The following is a 22,297-nucleotide window of genomic DNA, read 5'->3' on the forward strand; positions in this document are numbered from 1 at the left end:
GGTGGATTGTATGAGTATAAATTGTAGTATATATGCACAATAAAATCTGCACATATGCATAAAGTATTATGTGAGGTGTTGATGAAACTATGTGTTGTGTATTTACATATAACTGTATTGAATTAATATGAAGATCAGTGTGGTTTGTTGTTTTATGTGGATTGTAATTGTGTGATATTCATTGGTAATTATGTTGATTTACATTGACACATTTGTTAGAAAATGTGTATTATTATGTGGAATTATAATCTTAGTTATTTGGTATGTCAGGAATTCTACAATATGTGGTATAGATAGGCAACTTTGGTTTCCAATCCGTGGGATTGTTTTGTTACTTATCTTAACAATATGTAGATAAATGGGTTTGGTTAAATGTGGTACTTGTGATTTTGTATATAACAATATATGTTATGTGGGTGTGGTAGTATGTGTAAGCTGTTTTTGGTAGTATATGTTATGTTGTTTTTTTAGTCATAGACAGTATGTGAATGTGGGTTTGGTAGTATTTTTTTTGTGATTTTGGCAGTATATGTTATGTATTTTTTGTTAGCCATAGACAGTATATGAATGTGGATTTGGTATTGTATGTTATGTAGTATTTATCCAGTGATGGATAAAAAAACCCATAGCCAATATATGTTATGTGTTTTTTTAGCCATATATAGTTTATGTTATGTGCTTTTTATCCACCAATGGATACATGCTTGCTGTGTAGTGGACTTAATACAAACTGTATGTAGAATTTTTATGTTTTAATGACTGAAACATGTGCAACTGGCAGCAATTTGTTGTTTTTTATAAAATATGTGTTGGTTTGAGTCAGGTACAAAATTATGTATTCGATGTAATGAATATTTTATTTTCTCTGGAGATGTATGTACTTAATGCAAATGTGTGTGTTTTTCCTTGATTGTTGATAATTTAGCAACTATTCGCCCTTTAAATTATAAAATTGTATATAATTGGTTTTTGGGTATAAAATAATTTATAACCGCTGTTTTTTGACATATTTACATAGACGAGATCAAGAAACTGGGGCAAGCCGTTCGACAAGAAAAAACATGGACACGTTAATTTCGTGGTGGATTATGTATGATAGTGACATTGTTCCGTGACATGTCTCTCCGACAGCCACATTTAGACTGCTTGAAAAGGACCCCATTCTATAATGTTGTCCTCCCATTCATTAAAGGGCAAATTAGCCGAAAATCAGTAAGAGGGACACAGAGTGGTACAACTGCACTGTTAATGACGTACGACAATGCAGATAAATGTTTCAAATCGGGGGGAAGAAATTAGTTATTGCAGGACTGCGATTTAATCTTCGGCATAACTTCTGGATCCACGAAGGTGAACAGATGGAGAGCAAGCAGTTCGGCTTCACCACTAGCGATGTGCAAATTTAAAGACTACAAGTTGATGCGACAGAGGTACCTAAAACTCCAGCTTCTAAAGTACATATCCAGTGCTTTACAAGATGACATCGAAGATACAATTATGATAATAGTCATACATTTATTGGCAAACATGTTCTTCATGAACGGTGGGGAAGTAGTCAGCTGGTAGGTATTTAGGATTTGTAACAATTTAGAAATGCTGAAAAACTACAACTGGGGGAAAGGCATAGTGGATTACTTGATGAGCTTCGTAAACGACAACCCAGCTGGAATGGTCAAAGGCTGCACAACTATGTTCTTGCTTAGTAATTTTTTAGTGAAATATTGAAAAATATATGAGCAAAACGTTGTTTTTGTTGTTCTTTTTCATTACCGAACATCGATTAGTGGCTTTATTAGTTGTTTATGCATGGTACGGCTAAAGAATTTGCTTGCTATTTATGGTATATATGAGATTGATGTTTAGGTGTAGACTCGTACTATTTAATCTGTTGAACTTAAAAAAAAAATGCAATTTTTTTTCAATTACGTTGCGACTGTTGCATATGTGTGGTATATATGAGTTTATTTGTACACATATGTTGGAAACTAATAGTTGTTAATTTGAACACCACATACACTTTATCCCGCGTATTCGGTTTACATCAGGATGTATTTTTTGATTTTACTAGTTATTTATTAAATTCTTTGCACTGCTTAAGCAATAATGTATAAATTGAAACTAATTTGACCACTTGTACATCCAGTCCTGGATATGCGAAAGGACTAACATACTTACCCCGAAAAGACCGGGTGCATTCCCCAGATTCCGCAAGTGGCGATTAGCAGATTTGAAAACAACGTTTGAAGCCAACACGTTCAAGGAAATCCAATCCGCGCAAGTTATTGCATCCACGTTATCGAGAACTGCCAAGGAGAATTTGATTTTTTCAGGAAAATAAGTGGATACTGAAGTGAGTGATATTGACGATGATAATGATATCGAAGATGATGGTAATACAGATGGCAGCTCCTCGGCTGAAGACAACAGATACAAAGACATGATTGACGTGGGGGATGTGAATAATCAAGACTAATCTGACGGGGTCGGAGTGGATTTGAGAGAAGGAGAACACATTGATGATGTGCCATTGGAAAGATGGATAACAAAAAATCTCGAGCTCAATGCAACTATAGTATCCCAATAGACAAAAAAAGCACAATTGGAACTACATCCTGCTCATTCTCAATGGGAAGTTGAATCGTGGAAGGGTAAAGCAGCGAATATGGAAAAAATAACCAAGGATCTTGAGGATTTGTTAAATCGTATATCTCACAACCCGACTAAATTCAAAATTGGATTGTCCGTCGAACAAAATTGAATAAGGAACGCGCAGAAGTGACGAATAAACTTTCATGCGAAGTTGATAACAACAAACAACTCCAGTGCGAGTTACTTAAGGTGACTGAAGAACACGGCAACCTTCATATGACCGCAGCGGGATACGTTACCAAAATTGAGGAATTAAAGACAACAATAACATCGCTCGAAGACCGCAACAAAGCGTTGGATGAGGCAAACAAATCACTGCAAGCTCGCGTACGTGAACAAAGTCCACATACTTCCTCGGATGCACATCATACCATTTCAAAAAATGATGACATGCCAAAATGGGATCAATTGTCACAGACGCAACCAACAAAGGAGTTAACATGCACAATGTACCCCGATACAGATCTCTGCATTATCGATCTTGAAACCGAATTGAAGATACTGTCCTGCAAACAAAAGGCAGATGCCGCATTGATTGAATACCAAGAATCGCGAATTCGTAATCTAATTGCTGCTCTGAATGATAAGGAACCTGTAACAGTGATCGAGAAGTCCGACGATGACTTTGATGTGTCTGAAGTTTTCGTCAAGCACGTAGAGAGAGAGGTCAGTTCTGTTGTCGCTAGGAGAACTACATCCAAAAGAAAGAATGTGACTCCATATGAGAAAAACCGTCTACTTAGTACATTGAAAAATTACAAGCAGTTCAATGCGTACACGAGGCAGAGTTTGGAAAATCGGGAGTTCATTGATTCTATGGAAAAATCAAAAGACACAATAAGGTAACAATTTAATAATATCCTATTCATTTGTGTAGTGGATTTTGTATTATTTATTTTTTGTCTTTGGTTCCCTAAGATGTGTAATTATGTTGATTCCAAAAAAATAACTTTGTCGTATTACGAAGTTCGTACTAATTGTATTATTAATAAAAATAAGACAATTGAAAAATACATTTCACAAATGTAATGTTGTTGATTGCAGCAAAGTACTTTGGCAAAACGACGAGAGGAATGTGTGCGTCCTTGTTACCAACATTTTTGCTTGCATTCAGAATGAGAGCCTTTCCAATGGAGTAAGTAAATTATCTTTGTCTTTTTCTTTAATTAACATCTTGTATACATATGTGGAATTTAACGTAGCTGACACGTAATTGTTCATGTTTGGCTGCCTTCTAATGCCACAGCTCGTGGACGCCTACTGTAAAATCCTATCACTAGAGCAACATCGTAGCGCCGTCAAGACGCACGCCTGTACGAGCAACGATTGTAAAATACTCGTGTTCCCGTCTTTGTTGCTGGAACACATTATCCACACTTACGTACTTCGTTAATCACTGAATGAGAAATTTATAACTGATTTGTACTTCCAGGACTCAATTCGCACAGGAGAAGTGATGGGATGTTCGATCCACCGGCCGACGTGCAGCTACGGTATTTTGATATTCCCAATACTGCATATCAGTACAACGGTAAATAGAGGTAATAATCACTGGACAGTTCTTGTGCTCGAAAAGTCTCAAGGTGATTATAAATTATTCAATCTGTTGATGGCAAGATCAAACATTACTGATGTTTATCTGACTCAAAGTTTTTGGTAAGCAATGTACACTTATTATCGAAAATAAACATATATCCCATTAAGTTGCATCAAATATTTAGGACTAATTATGTTTAATATGAAATTCTTAATTTGTAACCAGAAAGCTGTCGTGAATAAGACTGGGAGATATCATAATCTAGATCTCCCGTATGACGAGGAAGTGGTTTTAATGACCGGTGCTCCACAACAAAAGAGTGACAGTGTCGACTGAGGGGTCATTGTGTGCTATGTTGTGAAGCAGTATTTCCAAAACAAACTTATTACAAGATCACAAAGTGTAAAGGAAATTCCAAACATGCGAAAAGAAATCGTCAAGACTTTACTTGAATAAGGTAAAAATAAATTCTACAGTCGACGTAAGTGATGAAAATGGCTAAAATAGTTTGGGTTGTTTTATTTCCTTTTTTTGTTATGGGAGTTTTTGCTAGCAGTTTTTTGAGATACACTTTGTTTATGTTCAAACAATATGACATATGGACGGGCAGTTTATTTACCGTGTGGCTGCATTTCAAATTAATTTGATCATTTTGTATGACTTTATTTTGGATTGCACTACATTTAGTTTGATTCTGCAATTTTTGATAAGTTTGTGTTTTAAGTTTTTATATACTGTATTTTTTGCGGATCAAACAAAGATGTGTAAAAAGTATAATTTCCTTACGGCTAAAACAAAGATTTGTGGATATTTCGTTGATGCGTACGACCTGACTAATTGAACAAAGATTTGCGGATATTTCATTGGTTCGTACGAGCTGACTAACACCACTGCTAATACTTAAGAAAGACATTGTTGAAAAAAAATTGTATAAACAGTAGTTGGGTTTTCTTATGTAAATAATGAAAAACAAAAAATTGAAATATAATACTTTATGTTCTAGAATCGATTAACTAAAACCCACTGCATACTCCTACACAGAGGTATATATTTTACTACACATTTTTCCCAAATATATGTAGTAGTTTACTAAGAAATTCAATGTAAGAAGAAATTGCATGCATACATTTGGAATTTTATTTTAACTGACACAAAAAAAATACATCAGAAGATCAATTCAATATATTATCTCGAGAAATAAGGACATTTGCACGAATGAATGATTATTCGAAATTGCAGTAGCATTCCCAAAATGGGTCTACTACGACATAATTAATAGTAAAGTCAATTAAAACTTAAAAAATTAAAATATAAAAAACGATCCGACGATCATTGTGCACCCATTTTGCAAGAATTCTTATTATGGTGCCCCATCCCCATACAACTGCTACACCCAATACTGAACAGACCCAAGGATGTGTGGATACTTCGTTGATGCATACGAGCTCACTAATTGAACAAAGATTCGCGGATATTTCTTTGGCTCCTACGAGCAGACTAGCACCACTACTAATAGTTAAGAAAGACATTGTTGAACAAGAGTGGTATTAAACACTAGTTGGTTTGTCTTATGTAAATAATGAAAAAAAATTGAAATATAATACTTTATGTTCTAGAATCTATTAACCAAAAATCACTACTTGCTCCTACACAGAGGTATATATTATGGTACACGTTTTTCCCTAATACATGTAGTAGTTTACTAAGAAATTCTAAGACCAAATTGCATGCATACATCTGGAATTATATTTTAACTGACACAGAAAATTACATTCACAAAATCAATTCAATTTATTAGCTGGAAAAATAAGGACATTGTCACGAATGCATGATTATTCCAAAATTGCAGTAGTATTCCCAAAACGGGTCTACTATGACATAATAATTAATAAAGTCAATTAAAACTTAAAAAAATACAATATAAAAAGTGACGCGTCGATCATTGTGCACCCATTTTGCAAGAATTTTGATTATGGTTCCCCATCCCCTTAGAGCAACTCCAACGGGGTTATTAAATGGGTTATCAAACCCATTAACCTCCATTTGACTCCCAAATTTTAAAAACTCTCTCCTCCAATGGGTTATTAAAATAGAGTTCTATTTTGATAACTCATCCATCCGTCAGTAAAAATACATCCCAAATTAATAATTATCAAATATTATCCTAAAAAATAGGAGCACGTGAAAAAAGAAAAACCTCAACAAAATTGAGTTTTTTTTTTTTTTTACGTAAAAATCTCAACACAATAAAATTAAATTCTCTACCTATTCAACAAATTTCCACTGGAAAAAAAATCTCAAAACAATTTTTTTTTTATCTAGAGCTTCAACAAAGTTCCACGAAAAAAAAATCTCTATGTATATATATATTTATTATTATTATTTTTCTGTTTTCAGAAGGTAAAAACTTGATTAACATTGATTTTGAGGATAGTTTACCAGAAAAATTGGTTTGTATGATTATTTAAAATGGATTAAAAAATAAATAATATATAAATAATCATAAATTTTGTTGATAATTATTTTTTGATACTTGTGGTTGGAGTTCACTAGTTGTATAGAAATATCAAAGTATAATCCTGATTATCAAATGAGTATTTAATAACCCCATTTGATAACAATGGGTTGGAGTTGCTCTTACAACTGCTACACCTGATACCGCGGGGTACCAATTCACCTCTACTTGGAATTATCTTCCTCTTCGGCCTCCCGCGACGAATTCGATGTTCAGGTGGGCCTATGAGTTCACATAACGTATCTGCCGTCGGCGGCACAAAGGGAAATATTGGTGGGGAATAGCATTGAATGAATGTCAATTTATGAAAAGAGTGATTGACATGTTGATACGCGCCACCCTTATGATGAAAAATTATAACCAACATGCACACACGGTATACCGTTGATTTGCCACATTCTGCAAGAACATGTCCCCGAGCGTACATCATCAACAACATTCGGGTTAGAAAAAAGCTACCATACAAATTCGGACGACTTCCTCACCTGCCAAGATCGATCTTTATCAACCAACAAAATCATTTTTTAGTAAAGGTGTCGCACAATACCGTTGGCCAAGGATACACCTCACCTAGTCTACGTGACATTTGCGCGATCACCAAAATACGAATACCGTCAATCAAATTTGTTATCGGAAGTAATCTCCTTATCCTAATTTGTGAATTCCATGATTGGCAGTCGTTTGACGTCATCAGACCATAGCCCAAAAAAATATGCGTTGAACCACTTATCTTTAGGGGCATCGTTTAGAAATTTAAAAACTTTGGGTCCTCCCGTCTCTCAGCTTCTCTAGGGTCCTGTTAAATTCTGGTTTAGTAGCAGCATATGCGCAATATTCAAACTGTTTTAAGTACTGTCTTCCGATGATTTTTTGTGGCACCCCTAAATTTATCTTTGCCCATGGTTAAATGTTTATAGCAGTATCCATGCACACAGTCCGTGAACACGTTCTTGGCTTTTTATTATGTTTACCTTTCTTGAACGGTCAACATATTAATATTACTTTATTGCCCAATAATAATGACTTTTGTTGTGTTAATATTACTGTGCTAGATATTAATATAGCAATATTATTGTGTTAACCTGTAGTATAGTTAATTTTACTGTGTTTAACAGTAATATAGGTAATATTATTGTCAACCGCAACAATATTGTTGTTTAACCGGGGACAAAAAGATGTTAAAGAGAAAAAAAAAATTTGAAAATGTCCGTTCAACGCCGGAAACCGACGGAAAAATCAGGAAGAAAAAAAAAGTAAACGTCGGACACCGGCGGTCAAAGGTGGCGATGGACGAAATTGTCCATCAAATTGTGTGTTTGTGTCAAAATTGAATAATTTGTGAAATTTGGGGTCGAATTGAGGTTAGATTAAATTAAAACATGAAATTGGAGCATATTAAAATGTGATGGGCTATTTCAGTCTTTTACAAACCTCTAGACCATGTGTGAATTTTTTTTGTAAATTTTTTTTTTGTCTGGACCCCTTTATGAATAAGTACCCATTGATGAGATTAGATGTAAAGTGTCATATATATAAAAGAAATGGTTGCCCCGAAACCCTAATGCAGTTTTTTTTTAATATTTGTTTCCTTTATTGTCTCTTTTTTTATAGCACGTTCAAAATTGTTTGTTTTTTCTTCTTTTTTTATAGAACACGTTTCGGTTTTTTTAACTGTTTTCTTTTTCTTTTTTTATTCTTCTTTTTTTCTCTTCCAGCACTAAATTTTCTCTCATTTTTTATAGGACACGTTTTTTTAATTATTTCGTTTTTTTATTTTTTCATCTTTTTTTTTCTCCCTTCCCCACTAAACACGATCAACTTTAAATTTATCTTTTCACGTTTGTTTTTTCTTTTTAATTATTTTCTTTTTCTTTTTTTCTTCTTTTGTTTTTCCTTCCAGCACTAATTTTTCTGTCTTTTTTTATAGCACACGTTGTTGGGAATCGGACACGTGTACGCACCGGAAAACAAAAATTTTATGCCAATTAAACGAATTTAAAAAACATAAATACATGCCCGATAATTGAAAAAAAATAATTGCGCACCACTGCGGTGCGTGGAGGCGCGTGCGTCATTGGCTCGGGGGCTGCTCCTCGATTCTTCGATTCATCGATCTTCCTCCTCTCGGATTTCACCTCGTATACTTCGATCTACTAAAACGTAGCACTAGACACGAAGTAGTAAGAATAAAACGCAAGAAACGAAAAGAGAAAAGAACTACCAATAGGATCGGCCAAGGAGTGGCCGATTCCGGCGAGTTGGCGGCGACAGCGGCGGTGTTGGCCGCGGCGGGAAGAACGGCCGAGAGAGAGAGGGAGCGACTAGGGTTAGTGTGTGAGTTCTGTGTATGTGCAACACCTATAAATCAAGTATTTATAGTGTCTTGTATAAAACTCTAACGGGCTTAAGTTGGACCGGGCCCAACAACTTAAGTTCGTTAGTTCTTTTACTCGCTCGTTTCTCTCAATTCGATGATCGGAAAATTGTAACAATTCCATTTTCGGAATCATTATAATGTCCTCGTCATTACGAGTGCCGATTCTCAATTTCTAACTTTCTAAAAGTGGAAACCCTAATTCAGTGCACTTTCTAAATTTGGAAACTTCCCGATTTAGAAAGTCCACTAAGATGTTTTCCTATTCTTTTCCTTTTCTTATTCTCATTCATAATTCCAAATTACGAATGTTGGACCCAACCATATTCACTTCCAATCATGCAAAGATAAAACATTTTTACCTTTGACCGTTCATTCAAAGATCTCATGTGCACGAGCAGTGTGACCCTCGATGGTTAAGGTGTAAGCTAGCCGTGGGCCCACAAACAACCCTTTGTGGTCAAAACTCGTCCCTTAGAGTTACGATTATGATGAAGCTCGTTTCACCTTAATCACCCAACGAATCAAGATTGGCGTCTAGCAACTACGCGTCATGATTCACTAGATACAAATGAAGTGTCTGCAAGAACCTTTTGTTATAGTTAGCGTACAGTACGATCCCTTAGATTCATATGTCCCGATTCAACTAGAAGCATTGGTTCATCGAGACATCCTTAGTAGTTCAATGACTGTGCGATCGTTCTAAGTGTTGTAATGGTTACGTGCATGACTTAGAGAATCGAATTCTCTAATCATCACTCAGTCAACTCTGGCTAGAGACTTAGAGAGATTACAAACTATAAGAACACACAGGACATTTAAGACTATTCTAGCGATCGAATCCCCGACTACAATGCACAGATCTCCCACTAGATTTCAGACTGTATGAAAACTGGCCCTTGGGATGGTCCTCGGTGGAACTCAGGGACAGGTCACGATACAGCTGGTCCTCTAGTGAAGTCACGGTGATGTCTAGGTCTTAAGGACTAATGGTGTACAACTATACCATAGATATCTCTAGTCGATTACTGAGAACCACTTAGAGATTTCTAGGGTGAGGGAGTTCAGTGAACTCGTCAACTTACGAGCACCCACTTATGCATGCCAATATCACAATACCGTTTACAGATGAGATGCAGTACACATACACTAAGTTCTAGTCTCTTAATAGGAAATGACGATATCCTCATTGGTGGCGTAACCCTTCGACTAGGAACACGTTTGACAGTTATAATACTTCAGTAAATATCTCACGATCCTAACGATCAATTACTAGTACTTGTAATAACTGTAAGGACTATATCTATGCTTGTGACAAAGAGAGAAATATATAGAATGCCAAGGTGTTTTATCATTAATACGAAAAAGGTTTGTTTATTATCATAATAAATATGAAATACCACAGCCACAAGTTGGCATGTTGGTCACCTACTCTAACACACATATGTGTATTAAATGTTATTGTTAAAATAGATATATAGATTATGATTGCAATTAGTGAAATTTTTACATTTTCGGGGTTCCATTGTTTTGGAATTATACGTTTCATATATGTTTTACTAATTTCTAATTTTGCTTATCTTATATTTTTTTTCAATATCCGCCAGTGCAACACACGAGGCAAAATACTAGGGTATATAAAGATAAGGATTTGTCTAGGGTGAGATTGTTAGAGTAGGTGACCAACAAGCCAACTTGTAGTTTTGGTTTTTTCAATTATTCTTGTTATAAATAATCATTTTTCGTGTTAACGATAAAACACCTTGGCATTCTATATTGTTGTCCCTTGATAAACATAGATATAGTCCTTACAGTTATTCCAATTACTTGTAATTGATCTTTTAGGATCGCGAGATATTTACTTAAGTATTATAACTGTTAAACAGTGTTTCTAGTCGAAGGGTTACGCCACAATTAGGATATCGGCCTTTCCCATTAAGAGACTAACACTTAGTGTATGTGTACTACGTCTCATCACTAAACGGTATTGTGATATCGGCATGCATAAGTGGGTGAACGTGTGTTCTCTAAGTGGTTCTCAATAATCGAGTAGAGATCTCTATGGTATAGTTGTACACTATTAGTCCTTAAGACTTAGACATCACCATGACCTCACTAGAGGACCAGCTGTATCGTGACCTGTCCCTGAGTTCCATCGAGGACCGCCCCAAGGAATCTAGTAGGAGGTATGTGCATTGTAGTCGGGGATTCGATCGCTAGAATAGTCTTGGATGTCCTATGTGTTCTCATAGTTGTAATCTTAAAGTCTCTGGCCAGAGCTGACTAAGTGATGATTAGAGAATTCAATTCTCTAAGTCATGCATATACCGATTACAACACTTAGAACGATCGCAAGGTTATAGAACTACTAAGGAGGTCTCGATGAACCAATGCCTCTAGTTCAATCGGGACTTATGAATCGAAGGGATCGTACTGTACGTTAACTATATCAAAAGGTTCTTGCAGGCACTTCATTTGTATCTAAGGAATCATGACGCCTAGTTGCTAGAAGCCAATCTTGATTAGTTGGGTGATTAAGTTGAAACGAGCTTCATCTTAATTATAACTCTAGGGACGAGTTTAAACCGCAAAGAGTTGCGGACCCACGGCTAGCTTACACGTGAACCATCGAGGGTCACACTGCTCGTGCACTCGAGTTCTTTGAATAAACGGTCAAAGGTAAAAATGTTTAATCTTTGCATCATTGTAAGTCGATATGATTGAGTCTAACATTCGTAATTTGGAATTATGAATGGGAATAAGAAAAGGAAAAGAACTAGGCGAACATCTTAGTGAACTTTCTAAATTGGGAAGTTTCCAAATTTAGAAGGTCCACTGAATTACTGGTTTCCAGTTTTGGAAATTAGAAATCGAGAATTGGCATTCGTAATGACGAGGACATTTCAATGATTCCGAAAATATAATCGTTATAATTTTCCAATCATTGAGTTGTGAGAAACGAGCGAAGAAAGACTAACGAACTTAGGTTGTTGGGCCCGGTCCAACTTAAGCCCGTTACGGATTTTATACAAGACAATATAAATACAAGATTTATAGATCTTGCACACATAAAATACACACCACAAAACCCTAGCAGCTCACCTCACACACGGCCGCTGCCTCTTTATCGCCGTCCCCGGAAATCGGTGCCCCACGCGCCGATTTGCATTGGTAGATCTATTCCTTTTGCTTTATTCTTCCATTAATTCTAACTTTTACGTGTCTAGTGCCAAATGTTTAGTAGAATTTGGTATACGAGGTGAAATCCGAGAGGAGGAAGACAAAGGAGTCAATCTGCCGACACGCCGCCGCCGAACCACCGACGCACGCGCCCTCACGCGCCGCCCGAAGACAGCGCGTGAATCTCACGCGCCGCCACTGATCTGCGCGTCTGCCGCCGCTGCTCCTCCCGACTGCACGAATTGGTTTTCATGGCAGTTTGCTTCAATCCGAGAACTCGCCTCACGCTTCAAGAGGTAACTTTTCGGATCTGTTACGTATTAGGTTTTAATTTAATTAGATTAAATTAAACATTGATATTCGCAGTATGATTTTGCTTGAATGTTTACATGAAATTGTTTATGTATGATTTGCTTGAACGTTTTCGTGAAATCGTTTGTATATGAAATATGATTTACTGAGGGCATGCTATATGATTTAATTATCGAATTAATATGCATGTTGGTATTAAAATTTCGCTGGAAGCGTTAATGTATGTAATTAATTGTTATTATCGAGTACGTGTTTATATGAATGAAATTATTTTTCATATAAAATTGTTGTTTTCCGCTGCGTACATGTGCCCAATTCCCAACAGAGATACCCCGTGTTCTAAAGTTATATGAGATATGCTCCGATTACCGTTAATTTTGTAAGATTAGATCTCGACCCTAGGAAAATAACACATACGATGTTACAAATAATGAATCATTTACCAAAGTAGCCTTCAATTATTTTTTTATTAAACCAATATAAAATTGATTAATATCAAATTGTCTAATTTACCACTCACTATATTTTAGTGAATAATTAAATTAAATATGTTTTTAAGATTCGAGCCGGGTCAACTCAGTGACCCATTTTCTTGTGATGAAGTCGAACCCAGTTTCATTTGATGGAGTCGGGTCAACTCAGTGACCCGGTTTCATTTCATAAATAGTTGTCCAAAAATGCATTAGTTGGAAATTGAACTTGGCACTTTTTCATGCATTCAACACTGCTAACCATTCGAGCACATTAACTTATAAAAACATTTCTAACAATCAAATTATATGTTAGTAAGACACAATGTAAATTGATAATAAACATAAGTATTTAAGTAATGTTAAATAGAATATTAAATGCGATATTCATTATTACTAAATAATGTTAAATAAATTATTAACAAATTTAATATAATAAAGTTTAAAATATAAAGAAATCCGGTTCAATATCCCCAAACATCTATTATTATTTATATAAATTGATAAACTCTACTATTGAAAAATATAAAGAATACTCAATTAAATATAAACAAATGCATGACTTAATACAAGCTCACTTAGGTTATTAAATCGATAGTGTTACAAATTCGAATAAAAAATAAAATAAGATGTTTATTTAGAATAAAAATAAATTAGAACTCATGCCAATTGGTTTTTTTACTAAAAAAAAATATATACTCAAAATACTATATTGTGATTTTTTTTTAATATTTAGTTTAATCAAATAGTAAAATCTGAATTGATTAAGCTCAAATTCTTTCAGTTAGTATACGTTAATCAAAGATTTGAATCAATAAAGCTTAATAATTGATGAAATAACTATTTATAATTAAATTCGCAACGGCCCGTTAGGGTAGCGGACACGGACTTGGTGGCCACAAAGAACCAATCCTCATTGGAATTCAAATTCCCACACTGCGGCTGCCAGAATTTGATACTAGGACCTTGTACCAACTTACCACCCCCGAAACCAGTTGAGCTATACCCATGCAGGCTTAAAATTTTGTTATTAAATTTAGAGAGGTGCTATTTCCACCCTCAAAATATCTAATTTTACCACCAGATTAAATATATTTTCAATTGTACCCCTTTCTTCTTTTTTCACCTATACTTTTTACTAATTTATAAACCGTCGACCACTAAACTAATTAAAATATTTATTAAAAAAAAACCTTACCATTTTCACTGGAATGTTTACCGTAAAATATCACCCTCTCCACCTTAAGTGAATATTTCGTCAGAGAAAAATATTTTCAGAGTTCAAAGGATCAGGAATTCACGTTCTTGGAGAAATAAATTAAGAGTGCTTGTATGGAAGCTCCTGAACTTCCTCCAGAATTGGCCAGTTTGACTTAATATAATTTCGTTTCCCAAACAAATTTACATAATTTGTAGTTCATCTTATATGGAAGTTTAAATATTTTGTAATAAATATTTCATTGAAAAAAAAAACAATAAAAAATAGTAAAAAGAAAATTAAAATAATATAAATAACTTAGAACACATGAGGATTAAGAGAATATAAGGAAGGGTGGTGGATTATAAATTTGAGGAATATTTATGATATTTTATATATCTTTGGTAGTGAATTGAGATATTTTGGAGGTGGAAATAACAAACTCTAAATTTATTAATGTTGGGGTAAGTATTGCATTTGATAAAAGTTTAAACAAACAGAATATACATGCTAATAAAATGCGAAAAAATATGGTGGCGGAGAATTTATTAATGTTAGAATGATATGTTTCGTTAAGTTTCGGCCAAAGAATGTGAAGGTATTCAAGTCTAATTCCCCAACTGTCAACCTCTACTTAATATGGTTTCTACTCTCCATGTGAGGAACTTAATGCAACTCAATCATACGCATGAAAGTGAATTTTATATGTAGATATAGGGAAATATTATTTTGTCAATGTACCAACTTTACATGTAATTGGTCCTACAAGCTCCAACATAACGGTTCTGCATTAAAAGGATTAGTTTGGTTGTAGTTGGCAATTTGAGTCCTTAATTCTCGTTCCATTGCAGCCGTGCACCTACGTCAAGATTTTTGTCAAGGGTGTTCAAAATTAGGGATAATTTGACAAAACCCCCCATTAGATATGTGCAGTTACAATGAGCCCAAATTTATTTCGTGTTTTGAAGATAAATCCAAAACGTCTTTTATTAATAAAAAATAGGGTAAATTACACACACCACCCTGAGGTAAGCTTAAATAACTGTAAGGTCCCTGTGGTATCGATAATTACACTTAGCCCCCTGAAACGTAGTCAGAAACTCTAATGGGATAATGAATTGGATACGTTATTCCGATAGGGTTCTAACGGACTATTGGTTTCAGAAAGTGGTGAAGACAACAAAGAGCTATGGGGTGACATGGCTCCCCGAACATTCCCGAACATTTCTTAAATCACCCATAGCTCTTTGTTGTCTCCACCACTTTCTGAAACCAATAGTCCGTTAGAACCCTATCGGAATAACGTATCCAATTCATTATCCCATTAGAGTTTCTGACTACGTTTCAGGGGGCTGAGTGTAATTATCGATACCACAGGGACCTTACAGTTATTTAAGCTTACCTCAGGGGGGTGTGTGTAATTTACCCTAAAAAATAATTAAGTATCATAATTACAACCTTACTTTATTCTAATGTATCTCAATGTTGAAAATATATTATACCGTAATATATTTTCTGTATATATCACATTCTCAATCAATCCATAAATCTCGCTCACTGATTTTAGACTAATGTTTCATGGTAGTTGGAATTTTAATTCTCAAAACGGTTCCACGATAATGCATCATGAGTAGGAAGGCGGCTTTTTGATTCTAAAGAGTGGTTTCGTGATTTGCGTCTGTTTCATTTCCAGTACCTATATAGTGATTTATATAGTGATTGCAACTATCATATTTTCATTGGATTACAAATGTTGGGAATTTTATTTAATAAAATAAAATTATTTTTTGAATGAAAATTAAAAAAATATTTTAGGCACCTATTTGATCAAAGGGGAAATTGACTAGACACCCCTAATTATGGAGTTATATAGGTGGAGGTTCATTCTATTAGATGAATATAGGTATAAGTCATTTACCCAATAAAATTAATATAAATTAAATTAAATTATTAGTGTATAGACAAAAAAACCCCTCCTTAATTAACAATTAATTTTATATGAAAGTGGTTAACAAATCCCACTTATTACTCTTCTTCTCTCAATCACTCTCACGTGCCCCCTCTCTCTCTCCTACTCATTCTCTCTCTCTCTCTCCCCCTCCCCAAATACAGGCCCCTCTTTCTCTCTCCCTCTCCTCTCTTCTCTTTCTCCTCTCTCTGTATCTCTTTCAATTTTAATTTTTTTAAGTGAACTTTTATTTTTTGTTTGTATTTTCTAATTGATTTTCATTCGATAAATACCAAAAACAAATTGAATTGCAAAATAAATTAGCAACATGAATAGAAAACTGCAAACTGCAATTTGTAATATTACATTTTTTTATTGTTATTGTTTGCATATAGATTATGCATATCATATTGTTCAGTTTGTTGTTTGTAATTAAATATATGTAGTTTGTTGTTTATAATTAAATATAGACGATGCATAATGCATATCCTACATGTAATTTGTTGTTTGTAATTTTTTTTTTTATTTTATACAAAGAAAAGCCTGTCTTATGTTCAAAATAGGCTGCCTTATGCAATATTAACCAACTACGTGCAAATCAAAATTTTCAGTAAATGAGTTTTTTGCAAATGAAAAACGAATAAATGGGTTCTTCAAACTACCAAAAAATATACAATCAAATAATTTATTATTTGAACAAAACCGGTAAAATGTAAAAATCCAAAACGAACATATTGAAATTCAACTTGCAAACTCATAACAGAGAAATGCAAATAGCAATGACAAAACACATAATTAGGTTCTTCAAATGTATTGTTTTAGAATAAACATAACCAAAGTCGTAACATAAACAAACCCCTCAATTTACCTGATTTCGGGGATTGGAAATCATCATCCTCCTTTGCTGTTAAGGGGGAAAAAAAACGGGTTCTCAAATTATTATTGAAATATTTGAAATAAATAGCAAACAAACAAAATACAAAAGCAAAAACGGAACAAAATACAAAATTTGAGATGAAAGAAAAAAAATTAAAATCGAAAACCCAACATGCAAATAAAATTTTACACAAAGGATCATTGATTACCAAGAATTAATCGTGTTTTGGCCATCGTATATGAACTCCAAACAACAAACCCTAAACACCAGCCGTTGATCCCGAGCAACAAACAATTTGTAAACTGCAAACAGAACGAAGTCAAATAGAGCAACAACAAATCGAACGAAGGCAAACGGAATAAAGGCAAAATGCTCAGACCTGGTAATTTGTAAACAGCAAACGAAACAAATGCAAATATTCAACAACAAATCGAACGAAGACAAAATGCAAATGACCTGGTAAAACTGCAAACAATCAAACACCCAAAACTTATGGAAGGATTCAAAATTCGTGGTGAGATTTTCGCTTTGAAGAAACAGGGAAGAAATCGATTTCCATGTTTTTGCAATTGTAATTTTCGGAACAACAAACCCTGTAAACAGCAAACGAAACAAATGCAAATAGTGAACAGCAAATTTGTAAACAGCAAACGAAACAAATGCAAATATTGAACAGCAAATCGAACGAAGACAAAATGTAAACGACCTGGTAAAATTGCAAACGACCAAACACCCAAAACCTATGGAAGGATTCAAAATTCGTGGTGAGATTTTCGCTTTGAAGAAACAGGGAAGAAATCGGGGATTTGATTTTGAAATTATAATTTTCGGATTGTGGATTATAATAGGGAGAAAAATAGGGGATTTGATTTTGAAGATATATTTTACCGTATATTAATAGGGATATTGATAGGGGTACTTTTGACAAATTATAAATACAAAAATTTGCTGGAAATTAGAGTTTATTAGATGAATTTTAACACATATAATCTCTTATAGGAGGACCTATAGCAAATTGCCCCTTGATCAAATAGGTGTGACAACACTTGTTTAATTTCCTAAGGGTTGTGTTCATTAATCACCATTGGAAACTTATAAATAGAAACTCCACATGTTTGATTTAATAACAACATTAAAATCAATTCAATTCCGTAATTTTGTTCTATGGATTTCTTCTTTCTTTAGCCCGAAAATATTCTTCGTAGAATATTTTCTTCCGTATTCGATTCGAGAGTTTGAGACACAAAGTAACGTTCATTGTACTCGGGATTTTGAGTGCTCATATGCCGAGTTAGCCGTTGTATCTTGGGAGACACTTGCCAAATAACCGTAAGCACCGTAGCGGGGCAATATTGTCTTAAGGAAAGAGTTTTCTCGCATCGGCTAATCTTTTCGTATTTCGACTAACTTATTTGATCATTTTACTAAATCACTACCCGTTTTATGTATCGGGAACAACAACAAATTCATTTGATAATTGATTTATAGATATATGAACATGTTGGTTATCCGACAGACAATCCCCATCATCCTCTACCACGAATTCGGTTTCACCTACTCCAAGTCGACGCCCGGCCTTTCATTATTAAATCTACTATTGCAGAGTGATTTTTGCCATTTTCATTTATTTATATCCACTATTTGCGGAAAGTAGATTTCAACTTTTTCATTTATTAAATCCACTATTGACATTGATATTTATAGTGGATTACATTAATTTCAGAGTGAATTTTACATTAATTTCATAATGGTTTTCGATAAATTCCAAATGATCCTTGCTTTCCGTTAATAGTTCCAAATTCTTACTTCCATTAATTAGTGAATTTCAAAATTTTGCTTTCAGCAAATAGTGGATTTCAATTCTTGGTAAATTTCCTAAAATCAACACTAGCCAATTGTTATTTCTTGCAACGAAATTAAAAAAAATCATTTTTTTGAAATAAAAAATCAAAAATTTAACAATGGAAACAACTTTAATTGAAATGAGGTGTTTTTTTATGGAGAGATAGCATCCTAAATTTGGGTGATTTGCATATCTACAAATCTCTTAATTAATTTTTGATAACAATACAATAGAGCAAATTTGGTATTTTGCTATGGAATGGATTATGCCAAATATGAGATTTAAATTTGGATTTATATCTCTATCGAAATTGAATGATGGGTTTTATAAAATAGCCCCTCAAGATGAAGTATAGTATAGTAAAAGATAAAAGTATTTAATATTATACGCATAAAACTAGTAAATACCGTAAAGATTTAGAAAAAAATAAATAGTGAAAGTGTAAAACTAGTAAATAAATTTTAGTTGCAAAGTACCAAAATGTGCCTTGTGGATATCAAACGTAGCACATGTCATATGTAATTAAAGCTCTAGTAGCTCTACTACTAGAACCCAATCATAAAATAATATTACATTTATTTATACGGGCTATATGACAAACGGGCTATATGACAAACACCCCCATCGAAAATTTACTTCTTGATTGTATCTTTATTTGTAAATGATATTTGACATAAATTTAATGAGTCTGAAAAACCATATATGCCCCCATTAATTATTAATTAGCATAATTATTCAAATTAAAAAAAATTATTCACATAACCTATACCCAAATCTTCTCCAAAATTATACACCCAAATCACGCTTTAGATTTATGCCGAAAATAATGCTCCCAAATCAATTCTAAGATTCTCATTTTTATTTCTTTTCTTATTTTTGATTTCTTCACAAGAAAATTTTAATTTTTCTTTTTATAGGTTTATTTTTCATTTTTTTAATTTTTATTTTTTTATTTTTTACACTTCTGTTTTTCAAAGTTAAATTTAAAAAAAAAAAATTGTTTTTAAAAAATTGAAATCCACTATAAACTTATCAAAAACCACTATGTGATTATAGTATTTCTTTACGAATATTCATTATAAACTTATTGAAAATCTCTATGTAATTAACAAAAACCATTTTGTAAATAATTAAAACCACTCTGTAAATTAACGAGAATACTATGTACTTAGCAAATTCCAGATAAAACATTCAATTACAGAATTAAAAGTATCCACTAAAAACTTATCAATTAACAAAAATCACTCTATAATTAATGAAAACCACTCAGTAATTAACGAAAACCACTATGTAATTAACAAATCCCATTACAAAAATTCACTAAACATTTATCAATTAATGAAAACCACTCTATAATAAATGAAAATCACTCTGTAATTAACGAAAATGACTATGTAATTAACAAATTCCATTACAAAAATCCAGTAAAAAATTATCAATTATGAAAACCACTCTGTAATTAATGAAAATCACTATGTAAATAATGAAAATCATTATGTAATTAACAAATTCCATTACAAAATTCACTATAAACTTATCAATTAACAAAACCACTCTATAAATAATGAAACCCACTCTGTAATTAACAAAAATCACTATGTAATTAACAAATTTCATTACAAAAAGTCATTATAAACTTATCAATTAACAAAAGTCCCATGACTTTCTTGTGTTACGCACATACACACATATATTCAAGTTAAATAATTTTAAATATTCATTTTGAACTACATAAAAGAAAAAGAAAAAAAAAGGGAAAAAGAAAAGGGAAATCACAAAAAGCTGTGTATGCGTAATTGAAGAATGAAGTGGTAGTGCCCGCATGGGTGTAGCTCAACTGGTTCCGGAGGTGGTAAGTTGGTGCAAGGTCCTAGGATCGAATCCTGGCAGCCGCAGTGTGGGAATTTCAACTCCAATGAGGGTTGGTTACTTGTGGGCACCAGGTCCGGGTCCGCTACCTTAACAGGCCGTTGAGTTACCATGATTTACATTCCTCCATCAATCCTTGTCGGGCCAAGGGATGGGGGCCGTGGGGGCGAGGGATTTAGCCTTTTGGTGCAAGAATGAAGTGGTGGTGGCCATTGAAGCAATTGAACCGGCAGCAAAGAAAGCACTGAGCCATATCCTCAAAACGAGCCCGGTTCAAGTACTCAAACAAAATTAAGTAAATTGAAACTCAAAACGCTGTGGACGGCTTCGGCGACGCAACACAACACGGAGGAGTGCCCAAGACCAACCTCACGCCACCTGAAAAAAAAAAGAGAGAGAAGCAGATCTTACGCGACAGTCAAGAGAAGAGAAAGGGGATGTGGCGGACGCAAAGAGAAAAGAGAGGAGCGGTAGCAGCGGCGAACGCACAAAGATCGCACGGTGATCGGTGGAGAGAGAGAGAAGGGGGCGGCTGTGATGGAGAAGAAGGGGCTGGGAGAAATCGAAACCTAAGTATAGGGTTTGATAGTGTCGGTGGAAATTATAAATTAATATTAAATAAAAGGTTATGTCAAACAGGAAGAAGGATATAATGGTGAAACTATATTATTTTTTATTAAGTAAAATTATTTTGGATTAACTTAAAAATAAGAATTTTTTTGGACGCATTGTAATCAGAGGATGCTCATGAGGGGATTTGTCAAATAATCCCTTAATTATATCACCCTTAGCATTTTATGTGTCGGTTTATATATAAAGAAAAAACATATTACTTATCACTTTAGAGTCATGAGCAGAAAAATAGTTTTTTTTACTACGATCGTTAATCGTAGCAAAATGTACCAAATTCGTAGTAAAAAAAATTTTCTATGCATTTGTTACGATTTTGCTCCGCGGAATATACAGGCATGAGAAAACTTTTGCTACGGTGAATAGTTGTAGAAAATACTTTTTTTGTTACAGTAAATCCTATTATTTACTACGACTCCAAGATTGCCCCATAATAAAGGTACCTTTTGTTACATATTTTTTGCCGTAACAAAAAAAATCGTAGTAAAAAAATATTTTTCCACGGGTGAGTATCAATAATGCACTAAATGCAGTTTTTCATGTTTTATTACTATTATTAATTCAAGCCTATTAACTCTGTCTTATGCCTGTATTAAAGGGATTTTTGTGAGAAGATCATTCACCAACCATCTTTCTTATTAGGGGCCTTAGGATATAGGTCCCTAGTGACAAAACTTATTTGAACTAAATGACAAGCTCAACTAAACATTTGCTTCACATTCTTTATAAAATTCATTCCAAAAATGCCCCTCCATTCACAAATTCGAAATAAACATTAAGTAAATTTCAAACTGCATTTATCATTTTATTTATTATGCATTTAATATTTCCTATTTAACATTTTTTTAATTTTTTTACAAGTATATGTTTATCTTCCCTTTTTTTAATTTTTTTT

This window comes from Erythranthe guttata, chromosome 11, assembly GCF_056151865.1.
Source record: "Erythranthe guttata isolate IM_541 chromosome 11, IM_541, whole genome shotgun sequence".
Taxonomy (NCBI): domain Eukaryota; kingdom Viridiplantae; phylum Streptophyta; class Magnoliopsida; order Lamiales; family Phrymaceae; genus Erythranthe; species Erythranthe guttata.